The sequence below is a fragment of the Phycodurus eques genome, unplaced genomic scaffold (genome assembly GCF_024500275.1).
Source record: "Phycodurus eques isolate BA_2022a unplaced genomic scaffold, UOR_Pequ_1.1 contig_26, whole genome shotgun sequence".
Classification (NCBI taxonomy): Eukaryota; Metazoa; Chordata; class Actinopteri; order Syngnathiformes; family Syngnathidae; genus Phycodurus; species Phycodurus eques.
The window spans coordinates 49,582-70,111 of NW_026904023.1; the positions used below are offsets into that span (position 1 = coordinate 49,582).

General features: G+C 41.4%; 4 non-coding genes across 4 annotated transcripts; 1 reads left to right on the forward strand and 3 right to left on the reverse strand.

Annotated features, from left to right (window-relative positions):
* Positions 1 to 16,038: 16,038 nt before the first annotated feature.
* Positions 16,039 to 16,111, reverse strand: trnat-agu (transfer RNA threonine (anticodon AGU)). The gene has a single exon. It is a non-coding gene; the product is annotated as a tRNA-Thr (tRNA).
* An 898-nt stretch (positions 16,112 to 17,009) lies between these two features.
* On the reverse strand, positions 17,010 to 17,123 carry LOC133398224 (U5 spliceosomal RNA). Its single transcript, XR_009767773.1, has one exon. It is a non-coding gene; the product is annotated as a U5 spliceosomal RNA (small nuclear RNA).
* A 307-nt stretch (positions 17,124 to 17,430) lies between these two features.
* Positions 17,431 to 17,622, reverse strand: LOC133398226 (U2 spliceosomal RNA). The gene has a single exon (XR_009767774.1). It is a non-coding gene; the product is annotated as a U2 spliceosomal RNA (small nuclear RNA).
* Positions 17,623 to 18,944: 1,322 nt separating this feature from the next.
* Positions 18,945 to 19,128, forward strand: LOC133398223 (U2 spliceosomal RNA). Its single transcript, XR_009767772.1, has one exon. It is a non-coding gene; the product is annotated as a U2 spliceosomal RNA (small nuclear RNA).
* The last annotated feature ends 1,402 nt before the right edge of the window (positions 19,129 to 20,530 follow it).

Sequence of the window (20,530 nt, forward strand, 5' to 3'; positions counted from 1 at the left end):
ATACAGGAGCGACGGGAGAGATTGTTTAGAGCGTGATTAGTGGCTGTAATCTGAACAATATCCCATACGCCCTCCTCATGAGAAAAAGAAAGCAGCGTCTTCATTCCTTTTGTGTCAATTTTTTATAGGTGTTGGGTAAGATAGATCCAACATTAAATTGGTCCTTCGAGCCGGATGTCAACACACCCGAGGGTTCCAGTTGTGGAGCCGACTTCCAGTTAAGAGACCGTGCCCACGGCAAGTAAGACCCTTTACGGGACTGGTCTTCGTTCTCCTCAACTGGGATCTGAAGGTTGACGACAATCCACAGGAATGAAGACTACTTTGGTGAGTTAAATATTTTTTTTTAATTTAGGAAAAAGGACTGAAGAGTGAGTGAATTGCGCGACAAAGAAGTCTGCGGCAGAATAAACCTTGTGTAATACTAGTCACAGGCAAGTAAAAGAGGGACGGCGGAGTCCGACAAATTCCGCGAGGACGGCGGACTCCTGTACGTACTTAAATTCCGTGTTTCTGTGTTTCCGTGTTTCCGCGTTTTCGTGTGTTTGTAAAAACTTTACTAGTATCGTGTGAATGTGTAAAAGTATGAATGTATAAAATGGGATTGTAAGTGACAACTGGGTTTGGAAGCAGATGCAAGAATCCTCCGCCCCGTGTGGGTAGACGTTTGAGGATTACCAAAACCCAGACATTCATTGTAACTCTGTCATTTTCAATAAAGTCAGTATTTAGGTCACTCTAGGTGCAAATAAACTGACTTCCAAATTCACAAAATGGGAAAAAATAACAGTAAAACGGATCCAAAAGAAACCCTAACGTTTAAAGACTGGAAATATGTTCAACTCCAAAACCCTTCCAAATAAAACATTTAAACACGTGGATAACCAAATATGATTTCACTGGCCAGCTAAATTCGCAAAAATTGGTTCAACTTCGAGACGAAATAAAATGTCGACACAAAAATAATATATCAAATATAGAAAAAGAGGGATATGACGACTTATTCTTCTGGCTCAACATGGCGTCTAAAAGAGAAAAAGGAAGTAAGAAAAAGAAGGACTTAGCAAGTGAACAGAAAGAGCAGGCAGGTAGGGATAAAGAAATTTTGTTTCTAAGACAGAAAGATGACGATGCAGCACCAGTGGTAAGAGTAAGTGAGAAAAAGATGGTTCAGAAAAAAGTGTGAAAAGAATGATTGAGGTGGCAAATTCAAACGTCCAAGAGGACAAAAAAGAAACTATTTTGGTCTATAGGACCTCGACTAATAAGTATGTGAAAAAGGCCCTACCTGGCATCACACCCTACAAAGTAGACATTGATATGAGAAAACGTTACGACATGCGACACCTGCTAAAATTACTATAGATTATCTGTACTCAGAGAATGAAGCAAAAGCCGCGGCAGGAATGATTTTACCAGTACAGACTCGACCCAAAACAGAATATAGACTATGCATTCGTCAATATCCATTAAAACCAGATGCACATGAAGGAATCAAACCGGTAATTGAAGCACTAATTAAGGCAGGAGTTATCGTGGAGTCTCCAGAATCACCATGTAACACAGCCATTTTCCCTGTAAAAAAGGCCCCATCTTCAGTGGGTTGGAGAATGGTACAACACTTACAGGCAGTAAATTCTGCAGTAATACAGAGAGCAGCATGCGTACCAGATCCATACACATTGTTAAATTCATTGACCAGACGCTACTGTGTTGACAGTAGTGGACATAAGTAATGCATTCTTTTCTGTACCAGTAGAAAAGAACAGTTAACTTTGGTTCGCATTTACATTTGAGGGCAAAAAATATACATTTACTCGATTACCACAAGGTTCCTGTGAAAATCCAACCATTTATTCACAAGTAATGACAACAAGCATGTCGAAATTCACTCCCCCAGGAGGGAGCCAAATTTTACGATATGTAGATGATGTTCTCCATGCATCGCCAGATGGAGAGACATGCAAAGATTCATTGGCCTTACTGCATCATCTAGCAGAAGAGGGACATAAAGTTAACAAAAATAAATTGCAATTGTGTAAAAGGGAAGTCAAATATCTTGGCCATAATTTAAGTGTAGGAGGAAGGACTATATAAGAAGACAGGAAAGCTATCGTCTTAAAAAAAATAAAAATAACTAAACCACAGACGAAAAAACATATGATGTCATTTTTAGGTCTGACAAATTATTGTAGAGCATGGATTCCAAACTATGCAGAAATTGTTGCACCATTGTCAAAATTAATGTATGAAGACAACCTTAAAATGACATCACCTGTTTAATGGAATACAGAGGCAGAAAAGGCCTTCTGTGACATTAACAACATTTGGTGTCCAGTATTGCGCTGGCCCTTCCAAATTTAATGATAAAACATTCATTCAAATGGTAGATTTTAAAACATTACATGACCTCCGTACTTACACAACAATACGGTGATAAGCTAAGACCAATAGCTTATTTTTCAACTAAATTGGACAGCGTGACGTGTGCATTACCGCATTGTGTCAGAGCAGTTGTGGCAGCCTTGATGGCAGTAGAGAGCAGTTCCACAATTGTGTTATTTCATCCATTAACTCTTAAGGTCCCACATACAGTGTCTGCTCTCCTATTGCAAACAAATATGGCGTTTTTATCACCTGCAAGACATTTATCTTGCATGGCCATCTTGCTGTCACAACCACATTTGACTGTTGAGCGATGCACAACCTTAAATCCAGCCACACTCATACCCTTACTTGATGAAGGCATGCAGCATGATTGTCAGGAATTGGCTGAACAAGCTGCTGAATTAGTAGCATTAACCGAGGCATGCAAACTAATGATAAATAAAGATGTTACAATCTATACTGATAGCCAATATACATATTCCACAACAAGAACGCAATTATTGGGAAAAACAAAGTGCAAAACTACAAAATTAAATTTACATTAGCACAGAAGGGTCTCAACCGGAGGGATGGTGGCACAGATACATTGACACTTTACAGCCCTAAAAATTTGCAGAAACAAACACATGGGTTCATTTAACACACTGTAAAAGAGTCATTTCAGCTGAGTACTCAAATAGGGAAGGTGAGCAAAAGTCTGATAACGGAGCGGGAGCAGATGTGAAGATTCTGAAAATGCTTGCTGGTCAGTAAAGAAAAAAGACACCAACCCTTTTAGTGAGAACTCAGCAGAAAGGCACACTCGCACTGGTTATGAGATTCGATAGGTTGTTACGTAGCAACTTTGGCAACTATGGTGTTGGTTTTGTTTGTGTGGTATATGGGATGTCCCATCCTGAATGATACCAACTGAGAGGTGTAAATCATGGGATCCTATATATCCCGTAACAAAAGCAGACAAACACAAACCAATGTTTTCTACTTTAGTAGCACTGAGTAATTTTACTTGTATAAACATGATTAGTAAAGGCAAGAAATTAGGACCACTGTATACACTATGCCTGTTCAAGATTTAATGGAAAAAGCACCAATATTGTTGTCAAATCTAGAACATAGACAAAAAAGAGATCTATCCTGGCAGGGGCAAAATTATCCAACATAAAACATACATCGACGCCATAGGTGTTCCTGGTGGGGTTCCTAATCAATACAAATTAGCTGACCAAGTTGCAGGAGGATTTGAATACTTCATATGCAGGGGGTGTACGATTAATAAAATGGTTGATGGGATAAACTATATCCACTTCAATGTACAGAGATTAGGAAATTGGACTCAGAGTGGGTTGGAAGCTCAAGGACGTTCCAAAACCGCATAGCTGTCGACATGCTCCTCGCAAGAGAGGGAGATGTTTGCGGTATGTTTGGAGAACAAACAATACTGCTTCAGATAGCAGCTTGACCAGAGCCATCGATGGTCTACGGACCCTCAATCAACACTCCTTGTGGGACAGCTGGATGGACGTTTTTGGTAAATAAAAAACCCTAATTACACCAATATTGATATCAATTGCTGTTTTTGCATCCATTCTGATATTGTGTGGATGTTGTTGTATCCCATGCATTCAGGCTTTAATCAGTAAATTAATCACCACAGCAATTACCCAGATGGAACCGTATGGAGCAGATGTATCCTTTATTGGATGTTGATAATGATGATGATGACGATGATGATGATGATGATGTTGTTGTTTTACCTGATTTGTTTCCTGATCCAGGTGATTACGATGTTTAAACTACAACATTATTGTATGACAAGTTTACTCTGAGTGTAAATGTATTTGTTTCATAAAAGATATTCTACAGTTAAAAATCGAAATGAAGTGACTGTAAAATGATATGAGAATTTGTGCAAATACATGATAAACAGGAGGGAAATGTTAAATGTATTGTAGAAGTTATCATTGATTTGCTAAGCTTGCATTAGTATTATGGACGATTTTGAGAAAGGAAGATGTCTCGCCTTCAAGAAGATGACTCAGCAGGAATCATCAGAGAGAACGGCGCCTTACCGGGGACGTGGCAGGTGTTGGTCCCATGTCTTCACCTTGAAACCCTCCCCTTAAGTGTGTTGTGTCTTATAAGCGTAGTATGCTATGTCTTGTAAAACCTCCCTATTTCAAATAAATACAGGAGTGACGGGAGAGATTGTTTAGAGCGTGATGAGAGGCTGTAATCTGAACAATATCCCATTCGCCCTCATGAGAAAAAGAAACCAGCGTCTTCATTCCTTTAGTGTCTATTTTTTATAGGTGTTGGGTAAGATAGATCCAACAGGGAGGTTTCTAAGTTACAAGACATAACATACTAAGCTACAAGACACAACACACTAAGGGGAGGGTTTCAAGGTGAAGACATGAGACCAACACCGGCCACGTCCTTGGTCAAGACGCCCTTCTATCGGATGATTCCTGTTGAGTCATCTTCTTGAAGGCGAGACATCTTCCTTTCTCTCACGGTCAGCAAGCAACCATCAAAAGTGTCCATAATACTAATGCAACCCAAGCAAATAAATGATAACTTCTCCAATTTATTTAACATTTCCCTCCTGTGTATCATGTATTTGCACAAATTTTCATATCATTTTACAGTCACTTCATTTTGATTTTTAACTGTAGAATCATTTTTATGAAACAAATACATTTACACTCGTAATCAACTGGATCAGGAAACAAATCAGGTAAAACAACATCATCATCATCATCGTCATCATTATCAATATCCAGTAAAGGATACATCTGCTCCATACGGTTATCCATGGGGGTAATTGCTGTGGTGATTAATCTACTGATTAAAGCCCGAATGCATGGGATACAACAACATCCACACAATGTCAGAATGGCTGCAAAAACAGCATTTGATATCAATATTGGTGAAATTAGGCTTTTGTATTTACCGAAAACGTCCATCCAGCTGTCCCACAAGGAGGTGTCCACACCAGAGTGTTCCTTCATAGGGTCCGTAGACCATCGATGGCTCTGGTCAAGCTGCCATCTGAAGCAGTATTGTTTGGAATGTATGTACATTGTTCTCCAAACATACTGCAAACACCTCATCATGTTTATACAAGTAAAATTACTCGGTGCTACTAAAGTAGAAAACATTGGTTTGTGTTTGTCTGCTTTTGTTACGGGATATATAGGATCCCATGATTTACACCTCTCAGTTGGTATCATTCAGAGTGGGACGTCCCATATACCACATAAACAAAACCAACACCATAGTAACCAAAGTTGCTACGTAACAACCTATCGAATCTCGTAACCAACGCGGGTGTACCTTTATGCTGAGTTCTCACTAAACGGGTTGGTGTCTTTTTTCTTCACTGAGATGGCTGAGATGCCAAGATGGCACCTACCAGTGTGGTCGCCTCGGTAACGCGCTCTCTAGTATTGTCTTTGTTTTTGTGTTTTTCGTCCGTCTTTGGAGACCTTACACGACTCACTTACAGAAGGGGAGACCTGCTAACCATCAAGGAGGCTTCTCCGGACTTTCTGTCACCAACTTTCGAAAATCCGCTCAGTTTTTTCCCCGAGTTACTCACCGGAGCGGCGTCCGCGGTTTTCGGCGCATGGAGGCAGAAGCGGCGCCACAGAGGGAAACGAGCCGGTATTCAGGTGAAACTCCGCAAGAGAGGACACAGATTGGCGTTCCCGTCGATCCACCTCGCGAATGTACGCTCCCTACCCAACAAAATGGATGAGCTTCATCTTCTGTTAAAGACCAGTAAAGACTTCGGACGTTCCGCGGCCATGTGCTTCACGGAGACCTGGCTTTGCGACGCTGTACCCGATGGCGCCGTCATGCTTCCCGGCTTCAACATTCATCGAGCGGACCGCAACATGGAATCATCGGGGAAAACAAAGGGCGGCGGGATATGCCTCCATATCAACGAAAAATGGTGTACGGACGCCACGGTGCTCAGCACACACTGCAGCCCGCATTTGGAGTCGCTGTTTTTGAACTGTAAACCATTCTACTCGCCACGTGAGTTTGCATCGTTTATACTGGCTGGAGTCTATATTACACCTCAAGCTAACACGAACGCCGCATTGTTAACGCTCGCCGAACAAGTCAACGAAATTGAAAAAAAAACGCCCGGACTCACCCCTCATTATTCTCGGGGACTTTAACAAAGCTAAACTCAACCATGAACTCCCTAAATACAAGCAGCACATCGACTGTCCTACCAGGGAAAATAATACTTTTGACCACTGCTACACTACGGTAAAAAACCGCATACCGTGCTATACCTCGTGCAGCCCTGGGCTCGTCTGATCACTGCTTAATTCACTTAATACCGACGTACAAGCAAGAACTTAAATGTGCGAAGCCAACAGTGAAAACAGTCAAAAAGTGGACCAATGAAGCCAAGATGGAACTTCAAAGCTGTTTAGACTGCACAGACTGGAGTGTCTTTGAAAATTCAGCTGGCAGCCTGGATGAATATACGGACACTGTCACATCCTATATCAGTTTCTGTGAAGAGGTTTGTGTACCAACAAAATCATTTCGGACATTCAACAACAACAAGCCGTGGTTCACTGCTAAACTTAAGCAGCTTCGCCAAGCTAAGGAAGATGCATATCAGAGCGGGGACAAGGCCCTGTATAATCGAGCTACAAACCAGCTTACTAAAGAAATTAACATTGCAAAGAGGATCTATGCAGCAAAGTTGGAAAAACAGTTTAGCGCAAACGACTCTAAATCAGTCTGGCATGCATTCCAATCGCTGACTAATTACAAGCGACGATCCCCCCACCCACCCGGCCGCACCCGCGACCACAACCACGCCTCTGACTTCTGCGTTAACCATCCATGAACAGGATGTGAGACGCATCTTCAAGCAACAGAAGATAAACAAAGCGGTAGGCCCGGACCATGTGTCCCCATCCTGCCTCAAAATCTGCGCGGACCAGCTCGCTCAAGTCTTCACTCAGATCTTCAACAGATCTTTGGAAATGTGCGAAGTTCCATCCTGTTTCAAACGCTCCACCATCATTCCAGTCCCCAAGAAACCTGCAATCTCTGGTCTGAATGACTACAGGCCTGTCGCTTTGACATCTGTGGTCATGAAGTCCTTTGAACGTCTCGTGCTGGACCACCTCAAGAGTGTCACAGGTCCCCTGCTGGACCCCCTGTAGTTTGCCTACCAAGCGAACAGGTCTGCGGATGATGCAGTTAACATGGGACTGCACTTCATCCAAGAACACCTCGACAATGCAGGGACCTACACGAGGATCATGTTCATGGACTTCAGCTCAGCGTTCAACACCATCATCCCTGAACTTCTTTCAACCAAGCTTCTCCAGCTCAGCGTCTCACCTGCCATCTGCCAGTGGACTTACAGTTTTCTGACGGGCAGGACACAGCAGGTCAGGCTGGGGGAGGCCACCTCATCCACACGCAGCATCAGCACTGGGGCGCCCCAAGGTTGTGTCCTCTCTCCGCTGCTCTTCTCTCTCTACACGAACGACTGCACCTCAGCGAACCCGACTGTCAAGCTCCTGAAGTTTGCAGATGACACCACTGTCATCGGCCTCATCAAGGACGGTGACGAGTCTGCATATCGACAGGAAGCGGAGCGGCTGGAGCTGTGGTGCGGCCGACACAACTTGGAGCTGAACACGCTCAAGACTGTAGAGATGATCGTGGACTTCAGGAGGCATCCTTCGCCACAGCTGCCCCTCACGTTGTCCAGCTGCCTTGTGTCAACCGTCGAGACCTTCAAGTTCCTGGGAATTACAATCTCTCAGGACCTGAAGTGGGCGACCAACATCAACTCAGTCCTCAAAAAGGCCCAGCGGAGGATGTACTTCGTGCGGCTTCTGAGAAAGCACGGCCTGCCACCGGAGCTGCTGAGACAGTTCTACACAGCGGTCATCGAATCAGTCCTGTGTTCTTCCATCACAGTCTGGTTTGTTGCTGCTACAAAAAAGGACAAACTCCGACTGCAACGGACAATCAAAACTGCTGAAAGGATTGTCGGTACCCCCCTACCCACCATTGAGGACTTGCACGCTGCCAGAACTAAGACAAGGGCGTGCAAAATCCTCTCGGACCGTCTGCACCCCGGTCACCAGCTCTTCCAGCTCCTTCCCCTCAGGTAGGTCAAACGATCAACGCAAACTAGAACTAGTGGACATTCCAACAGCTTCTTCCCTCTTGTGATCAACTTCTTAAACACCTAACCTATAATTCCATTACAACAAGCTGAAAATTTTTTGACTTGAGTTCGTTGTCACATTTCTGTGGGGCCAATTATGTATTACTCGTGCACTCACTGTAGTTGTCTCGCCATGGTGCACTATTTGCATATACTGGCCACTCATGCCAGAGTAGCATCTGCTCCATTTGCACACTGATTGAGGAGTATCTGTAACATTTGCACAACCATCATTGTCCCAGATGATCGCACTACTCGTCACTTTAAACCGCATACACTCCTTGAAGTCTCAGCGCCCTTTGCACAATGGTCATTGCACCGGACTATTGCAATATTAGTCATTCGAACTGCTAGAGGACTCTGCATCTTTTTGCACAATTGTTTTTTGACAATGTCTTTATGTCTCCAAAGTGTTCTGTAAATTGACTGTCTGTTGTACTAGAGCGGCTCCAACTACCGGAGACAAATTCCTTGTGTGTTTTGGACATACTTGGCAAATAAAGATGATTCTGATTCTGATTCTGACCAGCAAGCGTTTTCAGAATCTACACATCTGCTCCCGCTCCGTTATCAGACTTTTGCTCACCTTCCCTATTTGAGTACTCAGCTGAAATGACTCTTTTACAGTGTGTTAAATGAACCCACGTGTTTCTTTCTGCTATTTTTTAGGGCTGTAAAGTGTCGATGTATCTGTGCCACCATCCCTCCGGTTGAGACATGTGACACACCATGGCTCAATATCGCAGCCCATTTGAATAGGTGTTTTTTTTTTTTAAGTATTTGTTTCCCTTCTGTGCTAATGTACATTTCATTATGTAGTTTTGCACTTTGTTTTTCCCAATAATTGCATTCTTGTTGTGGAACACGCATATTGGCTATCAGTATAGATTGTAACATCTTTATTTATCATTAGTTTGCATGCCTCGGTTAATGCTACTAATTCAGCAGCTTGTTGAGTCAATTCCTGACAATCATGCTGCCTGCCTTCATCAGGTAAGGGTATTAGTGTGGCTGGATTTAAGGTTGTGCATCGCTCAACAGTCAAATGTGGTTGTGACAGCAAGATGGGCATGCAAGATAAATGTCTTGCAGGTGATAAAAACGCCATATTCGTTTGCAATAGGAGAGCAGGCACTGTATGTGGGACCTTAAGAGTTAATGGAAGAAATAACACAATTGTGGAACTGCTCTCCACTGCCATCAAGGCTGCCACAACTGCTCTGACACAATGCGGTAATGCACACGTCACGCTGTCCAATTTAGTCGAAAAATAAGCTATTGGTCTTAGCTTATCACCGTATTGTTGTGTAAGTACGGAGGTCATGTAATAGTTTTTACAATCTACCATTTGAATGAATGGTTTATCATAATTTGGAAGGGCCAGCGCAGTACTGGACACCAAATGTTGTTTAATGTCACAGAAGGCCTTTTCTGCCTCTGTATTCCATTGAACAGGTGATGTCATTTTCAGGTTGTCTTCATTCATTACTTTTTACAATGGTGCAACAATTTCTGCATAGTTTGGAATCCATGCTCTACAATAATTTGTCAGACCTAAAAATGACATCATATGTTTCTTCGTCTGTGGTTTAGGATTTTTTAAGACTATAGCTTTCCTGTCTTCTAATATAGTCCTTCCTCCTACACTTAAATTATGGCCTAGATATTTGACTTGCCTTTTATACAATTGTAATTTATTTTTGCTAACTTTATGTCCCTCTTCTGCTAGATGATGCAGTAAGGCCAATGAATCTTTGATGCATGTCTCTCCATCTGGAGATGCCTTTGCACAATGAAATGTGTGGGACACTTGCATTTTTATACAGTTCCTTTAATTTGTCTGGTAAAATGATTCCTGCCACGACTTTTGCTTCATTGTCTTGAGTACAGATAATCTCTAGTAATTTTAGTAGGTATCGCATGTCGTAACCTTTTCTCATATAAATGTCTACTTTGTAGGGTGTGATGCCGGCTACGGCCTTTTTCTCATCCTCATTAGTCCAGGTCCTATAGACCAAAATAGTTTCTTTGTGGTCCTTTTGGACGTTTGGATTTGCCTTTGTTTCCTCATTCTTATCACACTTTTTTTCAACCATCTTTTTCCCGCTTACTCTGACTACTTGCTGGTCCTGTCTCGTCATCTTCCTGTCTTTGAAACAACATATCTTTATCACTACCTGCCTGCGTTTTCTGTTCATGTTCTAAGTCCTTCTTTTTCTTACATCCTTTTTCTCTTTTAGACACCATGTTTAGCCAGAAGAATAAGTTGTCATATCCCTTTTTCTATTTTCGATATATTATTTTTGTGTCGACATTTTATTTCGTCTCGAAGTTGAACCAATTTTTGCGAATTTAGCTGGGCAGCGAAACCGTATTTGGTTATCCATGTGTTTAAATGTTTTATTTTGGAATTGGTTTTCCAGTCTTTACACGTTAAGCGTTCTTTTGGATCCGTTTTACTGTTATTTTTTTCCCATTTTGTGAATTTGGAAGTCAGTTTATTTGCACCAAGAGTGACCTACAATACTGACTTCATTCAAAATGACAGGGTGACAATGAACGTCTGGGTTTTGGTAATCCTCAAACTTCTACCCACACGGGCCGGAGGATTCTTGCATCTGCTTCCAAACCCAGTTGTCACTTATAATCCTGTCTTATACATTCATACTTTTACACATTCACACGATACTAGTAACGTTTTTACAAACACACGGAAACACGGAATTTAAGTACGTACAGGACTCCGCCGTCCTTGCTGAATTTCTCGGACTCCGTCGTCCCTCTTTTACTTGCCAGTGACTAGTGTTACACAAGGTTTATTCTGCCGCAGAATTCTTTGTCGCGCAATTCACTCACTCTTTAATCCTTTTTTTTTTTTTAATTTACTCACCAAAGTCATCTTCAACCCTGTGGATTGCCGTCAACCTTCAGATCCCAGTTGAGGAGAACGATGACCAGTCCCGAAAAGGGTCTTACTTGCTGTGGCCACGGTCTCTTAACTGGAAGTCGGCTCCACAACTGGAATCCTCAGGTGTGTTGCCATCCCTCTCGAAGGACCAATTTTAATGTTGGATCTATCTCGCCCAACACCTATGAAAATAGACACAAAGGAATGAAGACGCTGCTTTCTTTTTGCTCATGAGGAGAACATGTGGGAGATTGTTCAGTTACATTCTCCTATCACACTCTAAACAATCTCCCCCGTTCCTCCTGTATTTATTTAAAATCGGGAGGTATCTAAATTACAAGACATAACATACTAAGGGGAGGGTTTCAACGTGAAGATATGAGATTAACACCTGGCTATGTGTCCTTGGTCAAGGTGCCCTTTTCTGATGATTCCTGCTGAGTCATTTTCTTGAAGGCGAGACATCGTCCTCTCCCCCACGGTCAGCAAGCAAGCATCAAAATTGTCCACAATACCAATGCAAGCCAGCAAATAAATGATAAGTTTGTACAATTTATTTAACACATACCAATAATTGTCCTAAACGTGGGTGTCCAGGATCAAAGGTGAAGAAGAACTTTTTGACTGCGCTGTAGCCTATTGCAGCCTCCCCAGTCACATTTTGCAACCTTTAGAAATTGTTTAGTGGTGGTTCACAGCGCTCTGCTTCTGACGGGCATCCAACAAAGATGCCATTTCCAAAATGGCTGACAGGAAAAGAACAGGCTTAAACAAAACATTTTTTTTAAATTCACCTTCAAACAAGTATTTCAACTACAAACTGAACATTTCACTGATTAGTAGGTTAAATTAAATAGGCCTAATTACTTTTGGACTTTTACTTTTACTTTCCATAGGTTAGTTTTGGCACTGTCAGAGACAAGTGGCTGCTTGGAAAAGCATTTTTATTTTCATTCGTGTAGGCAGCACTTCATAACTAAGCAGGCTTATTAAACTTGTCATTTCGTGTGGAGATACATGCATGTGGAGCAAGCAAAAATTAACAGTAGCAATAACTGACCACAAGCCAATATGAATTATATGTTGAACATGAAAAAAATATTTCTTCTTTAAAAAAACAAAGTATTGCACAAAGTTAAAATAGTGTACAATGTTGCACTTATAGAGCAACTTTATTTTTTACATTGAGATCATTCTTATATTCGTTTCGTTTTCCCTCCATGTTTAATCCCGAAAGGAATGTTCAAATTTCACCTGTGACATCAGAATGATCAGTTAACAATTTCCTGGTGTAGCATGAGTCCATAGGCTTATATTTGAATATTTTCATTTTCCCAATTGGATTAAATGATCAATATAAATTTTCTATACCACCTGTGAGTTGTCGCGCATTCCAGCTGACTTTGGGTGAAATATGGATATCACAAAGTTTTCTTCTTGTACAAATAAGCCACGCTCCAACTGAAGTTTAACCAGCATTTTTCTTCTTTACACAAGTAAACACAATGAAAAACGTGCGCCTTCTGACCAGAAATTTAGGAGTTGTTACAGTCCTTTAGTGTTAATTTTCTTGTTTTCACCGACCAGCCTTTGTCCCCTGGCAGCACGTTAGTGCTAGTGCATAGTGCTTGTCTGTGTTTGTGTGCCGGGAGTATCTTTGCCTTTTTCGCCCTCCTTTTTTTCACACGCTCAGCATTAATGGTAATTACAGCATCATATTTTTTTAATTTTAATGTATTTTAGTTTCTTTATACAAAGTGTTAACCTTTCCTGCTACGGTCACCTGACCGTAGTCGGGAGACGCAGGGGTTAACTCCCTTCTCTCGTTGCACAGCTGAGCTGGGTGGCGGCAACAATAAAGGCACGAAGCACCGATTTGCTGCTTTAATGGCTTTATTAGCTCCTCTGCACATTCAACGTCAACGGGTCCTCCGCTACTCTTCCCTGGTCGCCGTCACTACACTTGCCACTGTACACACTTGCACCGGCGCGCACTCCTTCCTCCTTCGCAGTCCCGCCGGAAACACGCCTGCGCAGTCCCGTCTCACTCACACATCGACGCCGACGCCCATGCAGTTCCGCAGTTCTTCTCTGGGTTCTCTGTCATAGACTTTCTCTAGATCTACAAAGACACAATGTACCTCATTCTGACCTTCTGTGTACTTTTCCATCAACATCCTCAAGGCAAATAATGCATCTGTGCTACTCTTTCTAGGCATGAAACCATACTGTTGCTCACAAATACTCACTTCTATCCTGAGTCTAGCCTCCACTACTCTTTCCCATAACTTCATTGTGTGGCTCATCAACTTTATTCCTCTATAGTTGCCACAGCTCTGCACATCACCTGTGTTCTTAAAAATGGGCACCAGTACACTTTTCCTCCATTCCTCAGGCATCTTCTCACGCACTAGAATTTTATTGAACAAGCTAGTCAAAAACTCCACAGCCACCTCTCCTAGATGCTTCCATACCTCCACAGGAATGTCATAAGGACCAACTGCCTTTCCATTTTTCATCCTCTTTAATGCCTTTCGAACTTACTAATCATTGCCACTTCCTGGTCCACCACACTTGCCTCTTCTACTCTCACTTCTCTCTCGTTTTCCTCATTCATCAATTCCTCGAAGTATTCTTTCCATCTATCTAGCACACTACTGGCACCAGTCAACATATTTCCATCTCTATCCTTAATCACCCTAACCTGCTGCACATCCTTCCCATCTCTATCCCTCTGTCTGGCCAACCTGTATAGATCATTTTGTCCTTCTTTAGTGTCCAACCTGGCATACATGTCATCATTGAGTTATGCATGCAAACCGAAAGGAAAAAAAACACACAAGCATTTTACGCACAATTGTGACTGTTCTTGCTCTGCTGACGGCAGGATGTTTAGTCTCAAAATAAACACCAAACGCCATTTTTTTGGGAGGAACGCGGCAACAACCCACCGCCTGATGAAAATAAAAAAAAGGGTGGGAGTCTAAGCGTATCGTAGGCCTTTTTCCTGACGAACTGAGGCGACGTGATAACGAGGCTGTAAAGCGTTTAGCGTCAGTGATAAAGTCTGCTCATGACGCCGGGAGCTGTAGACGACATAAATAAGACATTTTTCTTTATCTTTCTTTTTTTTTAAGGGGGGAAAAAATAATCTGCAGACGTCGCATGCATAAAACATGTCGGTTTGTTTCCACTTGCAAAAGCTTAGTGTTTACGCTCAGATCTCGTTAGCGACAACACCTCGCTAACGTCAAAATGGTTGTCCTGTAGCACAGTGGATTTTAGTACATTTGTGTTTATTTTAGGGTAGATTGTTGTTTTATTTCAGAGTATATGGTTCTCTTTAGATTTTTGCTCTGTTTAAGAGTAGACTATTCTTCTATTTCAACGTAGATAATTATGTTTGCAGTTGATATTTGTTCTATTTCTTGGTATGTTCTTGTTTCCGATTAGATTGTTGTTCTGTTAACAGTGCTCTTTTGGATACATTATTGTTTACGCCTTCTTTTTTTCTTGTATTATCCGGGGCTTGCTTCGAGTTGTCAGCGATCACCATCGACGTCAATGCCTTTGCTCGTCTTTAAGAAGTCATCGTTTCTTTATATTGGACCTCGCAGCCCGACCCGCACCCCCCCAAAAAAAATAACTCCAATGAGAGTCCCCAGAAAAGTGACCGGAGGCCAGATTGAATGTCTGGCACAAGTGGACGCGCATACTTCTCTGCCACTCCAGACTTCCACATGAAGTACCACAGTTACTCTCTGGGTACTCTGTCATAGGCTTTCTCTAGATCTACAAAGACACAATGTAGCTCGTTCTGACCTTCTCTGTACTTTTCCATCAACATACTCAAGGCAAATAATGCATCTGTGGTACTCTTTCTAGGACATGACACCATACTGTTGCTCGCAAATACTCACTTCTGTCCTGAGTCTAGCCTCCACTACTCTTTCCCAAAACTTCATTGTGTGGCTCATCAACTTTATTCCTCTATAGTTCCCAGAGCTCTGCACAACACCTTTGTTCTTAAAAATGTCCACCAGCAGCACTTTTCCTCCATTCCTCAGGCATCTTCGACAAATGCCTGAGAACTATGTGAATTTCTTGGGTAGCCCCTCACTTACACTCTGGTCCTGTAGATGTTTATAATTTACATAGCCACTCTCCCAACACTTCAGTTTTACAGCTGGGTCCACAACTCCCTGTCCTGCAGGCTTCCACTCCTGTCCCTGTCCTGTCCAATCCCGTCCTATCTTGTTGTATCCTTACCTCGCAGGGTGGAGCACAACTGCCCCATACAAGACTCGATTCTGCGTAATTGTACTATATTACTTTCCTCATCTTGTTAACAGCAAGAGTTTCATCTTTTGTTGTCTGCTTTTCCTATATTATTTCGCTATCTTTTCACTCTGTCTCCTTTTTTTGTTTCTGAAATTGCCCTTTAAAAACTTTGAAGACTCAGGAAGCTGGTTTCCTACCTTGTCTAGCGTCATGTATAACAACTAGGAAACTACACTTCAGGCTTCAGTGAGAATTGAACTCACGACCCCTGGTTTACTAGACCAGTGCTCTAGCCACTGAGCTATGAGGCCTTTCTTTTCTGTTTAGAGTTACCATTTTGGTTAACTAGTTAACAGCAACAAAGTGGGCAAAAGTGCATTGTCAGCTTGTTAAGAAACAAAGTATCAAGGAATTTAATTGTCTTACCAACACACATTTACACATTTTTGGATTCATACGTGACCAAGACGCGGAGTTAAGGGTTAGGGTTAGATACGGATCCGATCGATGACGTCATTGATCGGATCGGCGACTTATGACATGAAAGCCGGCCAGCATAAAATGCTAATTATCGGCCGATAACGATAACACCGATCAGATCGGCGTAAAATCTACTTTTAAACAAAATAATTTATTCTTTTCAATTTATATGAAAGTGGGTCGCGACTTTGCAACATTAGCCACATGCAAGCTGGATGTACTACTGAACTGAATGTCCTGTTAGCCACAAGTGATTCGTTCGTTGAACGAGTCCTGTCCTGCCACGAGTGACTCAGGTGGAATTTCATTGCGAACTAGTACGATGAGTGATTCGTACGAGTGCAAGGAACGACATATTATGCAGTGAACGTACTCGTGAGTGATTGTAACCGTTCTTCCTTACGGGACAGCTTTCACGAGCATTCCGTTTCTCCAAGCTAACGGCTAATGTTGGGTCAGTCAAGCACATGAAAACAAGCACACATATTTAAAATAAATGTAAATTCATAATAAATGTACGCATGCATGACAGACATATTCCCCGGTGTCTCTAATGCAATTATTAAAGCCTTTTAATTAATAACAACACAACTGCAATTAAGCTTACACAGCACTTCTAAAACCACTCAGACACTTTACAGTAATCAGATGAATGTATTTAATACAAAATCATGAGTGAAACAGGTTGATGTATTCAGACAATAAAGTTAACTTTTCAAAACAAGAGAAAGCTCCACTTTTGCAGAGCATCCAAAAATTGAGATAGACTCTTGTTGCTCCTCCCCACAGAAATCTTTAGTAAAACGCGAAAAATGTATACAATCTGAAAAGAAACAAGAGTGAACTGCTTTGGCCACAGCGAAGCAGACTATGTCATGCCATTTTAACAGACGGTCTTAAATTCAAACAATTTGACTTTTTTTTTAACACTAATAAAAATCCCCCCAAAAAAATCCACCGACATTTGACATACTCCAATATTCTCATCCTGTCACGCAAAAAAAGTAAACGTGTATAGATGCTCTGTGTTGCCGTTCTTTATCAAGATTGTCAACTGTTTTAACGCACTGCATTGTGGGAACGTGACACATTTCATATCATCTGATTGATTGGTGTGTTCTGCTGAGTTTATGATTATTTGGACAATCTTGTGGGGTGCACCGTTCCTGGAGGTACTGCGATACCAGGTCGATGCGTGGAGTGGACTGGAGCAAGCCCATATTCCATCTCCCAGTTCCAAAAATCAATTTAATATATGGTCCCCGAATAGGGGACGTATCAGATATTAAACTGATAAGAACAGATACTACACTTGATCTTAGCCAAAAGGCCGAGAAGCGATGCCAGAAAAGACGAAGCCTACAAGCCAAAGTTATAGTGGCACATATCGACATGATAATCACAGATGAGTCACACATGGACACGCCAAACAATAATGATGAAACAAATGTCAACTGTGTTGTTTTTCAACGTTTATATTGAAAGAATGTTGTCAGATGCTCGTGTTCCTTGGTCACGTGGTCCACGTCGTTCCAATAGAATGGGGACATTAACGCATATCCTATAGCCGGGTATTAAGTCTTAAACAACCGAAGAAAATAATGAGTTATTTGGAATAAAAAATCGGTTGTTGGTATAATGTTGTGGCCACGAGCTGAATAGCTGTTTGCTCAACATTTTGAAATGAACACACATTTTGAAATCAATGGCTCTGCCTCGCTCCAATACTTCCTGTTTCCTGCTTTGGGAACTGACATTAGGACTCTAGCGCCATCGTTGCAGAGGAGGTGAATTACACCCCGTCCGCTAATTTAGTTACAGAACGTTGCTGTCCCTCATGTCGTAAGCCTTAATAATCGAATAAAAACATAAAAAAAACATATTTTCCATTAAACATTTCAACGTATACCCCAAAACAGTAAGCATGCCCTGCCCAAGGATTAATGCAAAAAACGACAGAGTGAAAGCAAAACCAACCACTTGTGAAGTACTTAACTATAATCAGCCATTATTATTTTACAACACACAACAATAGAAAAAGGAAATCCATATTCGTAAACAAATTTTGTTTGGTTGTCATACATAGTATGTAGTATAGTATAATAGTCTTAAGGAAATGTATGGTCACGAGTAGGCCCCGTGTTTTGCAATTAGCTTTACCTATTGATGTGAAGTGACATATCCAATTTTGCTTCCTTAAAATCTTATGACTGGTCACTCGAAGGAGATTGACAACTTATTAACATTTTGTTTCAGTTGTTGATGGCGAAAATGCAATTTTGTCATCTAATTTGTTCATTTTACCTAACTTGACCGCTTGTATTCCAAAGTGATGCTCAGGTCACCTGGGAGATCTCAGCTTTCTTACGTAAAGGCTAAATAAGTGTTGCTATTGGAGAATGACTTCATTATAAAACGCTAAAAAGATTTATTTTTTGTGATTATTCATTGTTAATGAATTCATATTAAAATCTGCAAGTGGACATCATGTCAGAGAGCACTGAAGACTTTACCAATTATTCAGAAATAAGTTACAAATTGCGCTGCGATTGGCTGGCAACCAGTTCAGGTTGTACCCCGCCTCCTGCCCGACGATAGCTGGGATAGGGTCCAGCATTCCCGCGCTACTTAAAGAGCTGATGTAATATTCTGTTGGCAGTAACAATAAAATTGCTCAAAAGGGAAAATAAAGTGATCTGTTCTTATCAGTTTAATATCTGATACGTCTCCTATCCGGGGACTATATATTAAATTGATTTTTGGAACTGGGAGATGGAATAGGGGTTTGCTCCGTCCACTCCACGCATCGACCTGGTATTGCAGTACCTCCAGGAACAGTGCACCCCCACAACTTGGTCAAAGTAATGAAATGCTTAACCGTGCACACCCAACAATCATATGACATGAAGTGTGCAGAATGTAGTGTAAAACCAATGAATCTCATTTCGGGGGTTGGTCGCTCTCGGGATTCAATGGGTCGCAGACAACTATCAAAAACTTACGTGCATTGCTATTCTGATTTTCGATACAGTACGCAGACGTATTAAGTTCCCACATGGAGCACAGTTGAAAAGTGACAAGAAATGTTGCTTCCTTGTTCTCTCGGTAAACAAATACAGAGCAGCCCAGTCTGGCTGGTGGACGTCTTGGCAGGCAATATGACTTTGGCGGTACAGCAAACTCATCTGAAAGGGCATTTACAAATATAATATACTGTACATGTACAAGTAGGTCACGACTTTGCAACATTAGGAACATGCGGGTGACAACAGTTGAGAACCACTGTAGAAGGCTTTTCTTCACCTGCGTAAAAAAACATCCAATTGTATCTGTGTCGTCGGCACGGTGGAGACTGACATTACCAGATAACTATTAACCCTTTATTCCTCAGTGACTGTTATTTTTTTGTCAATGTCTTTATGTCTCAAAGTGTTCTCTGTCAATTGACTGTCTGTTGTCGTACTAGAGCGACTCCAACTACCGGAGAAAAATTCCTTGTGTGTTTTTTGGACATACTTGGCAAATAAAGACGATTCTGATTCGGAGCATCCGCCAACATCCCCCGGACTCATGGCTGTGGTGTCCTTGAGCAAGACAGTGATATATCCCAAACTGCTCCCCGGGCGTTTCAGCTGCCCCTGCTCCAGTGTGTTCCACTAACAAGTTTGTGTGTTCACTGTGATGGGTAAAATACAGAGAGCAAATTTTGTGCATGTTCATGACAATAAAGGTGATTCTTCTTCTTCTTTGCTTAATTTCCTCACTATTTGTAACATTTGTTTTTTTTTAACATTTTTTGTTCTCTCTTTGAGAAAGCACTGAATTAATATGAATTAATATGAATTAATATGAATTAATTGAATTAATATGAATTAATTGAATTAATATGAATTAATTAACAATGAAATTAATATGAATTAACTGAATTAATATGAATTAATTAACAATGAAGACTCACAAAATATATATATTTTTTTAAATAATTTAAGAAGGAAGTGATTGTTCAATAGAAACACTCATTTAGCCCTTACATAAGAACACTGAGATGTCCCAGGTGACCTGAACATCACTTTGGAAAACGAGTGGTCAAGTTAGGTTAGCTAAACAAATGAGATGATAAAATTGCATTATCGCCATCAACGACTGAAAGAAAATTTTAATACGAAAGAAAGACTCCTCTAAGTTGTCAATCTCCTCCGAGTGACTAGTCAGAAGATTTTAAGGACGCTAAATTGGATATGATGTCACTT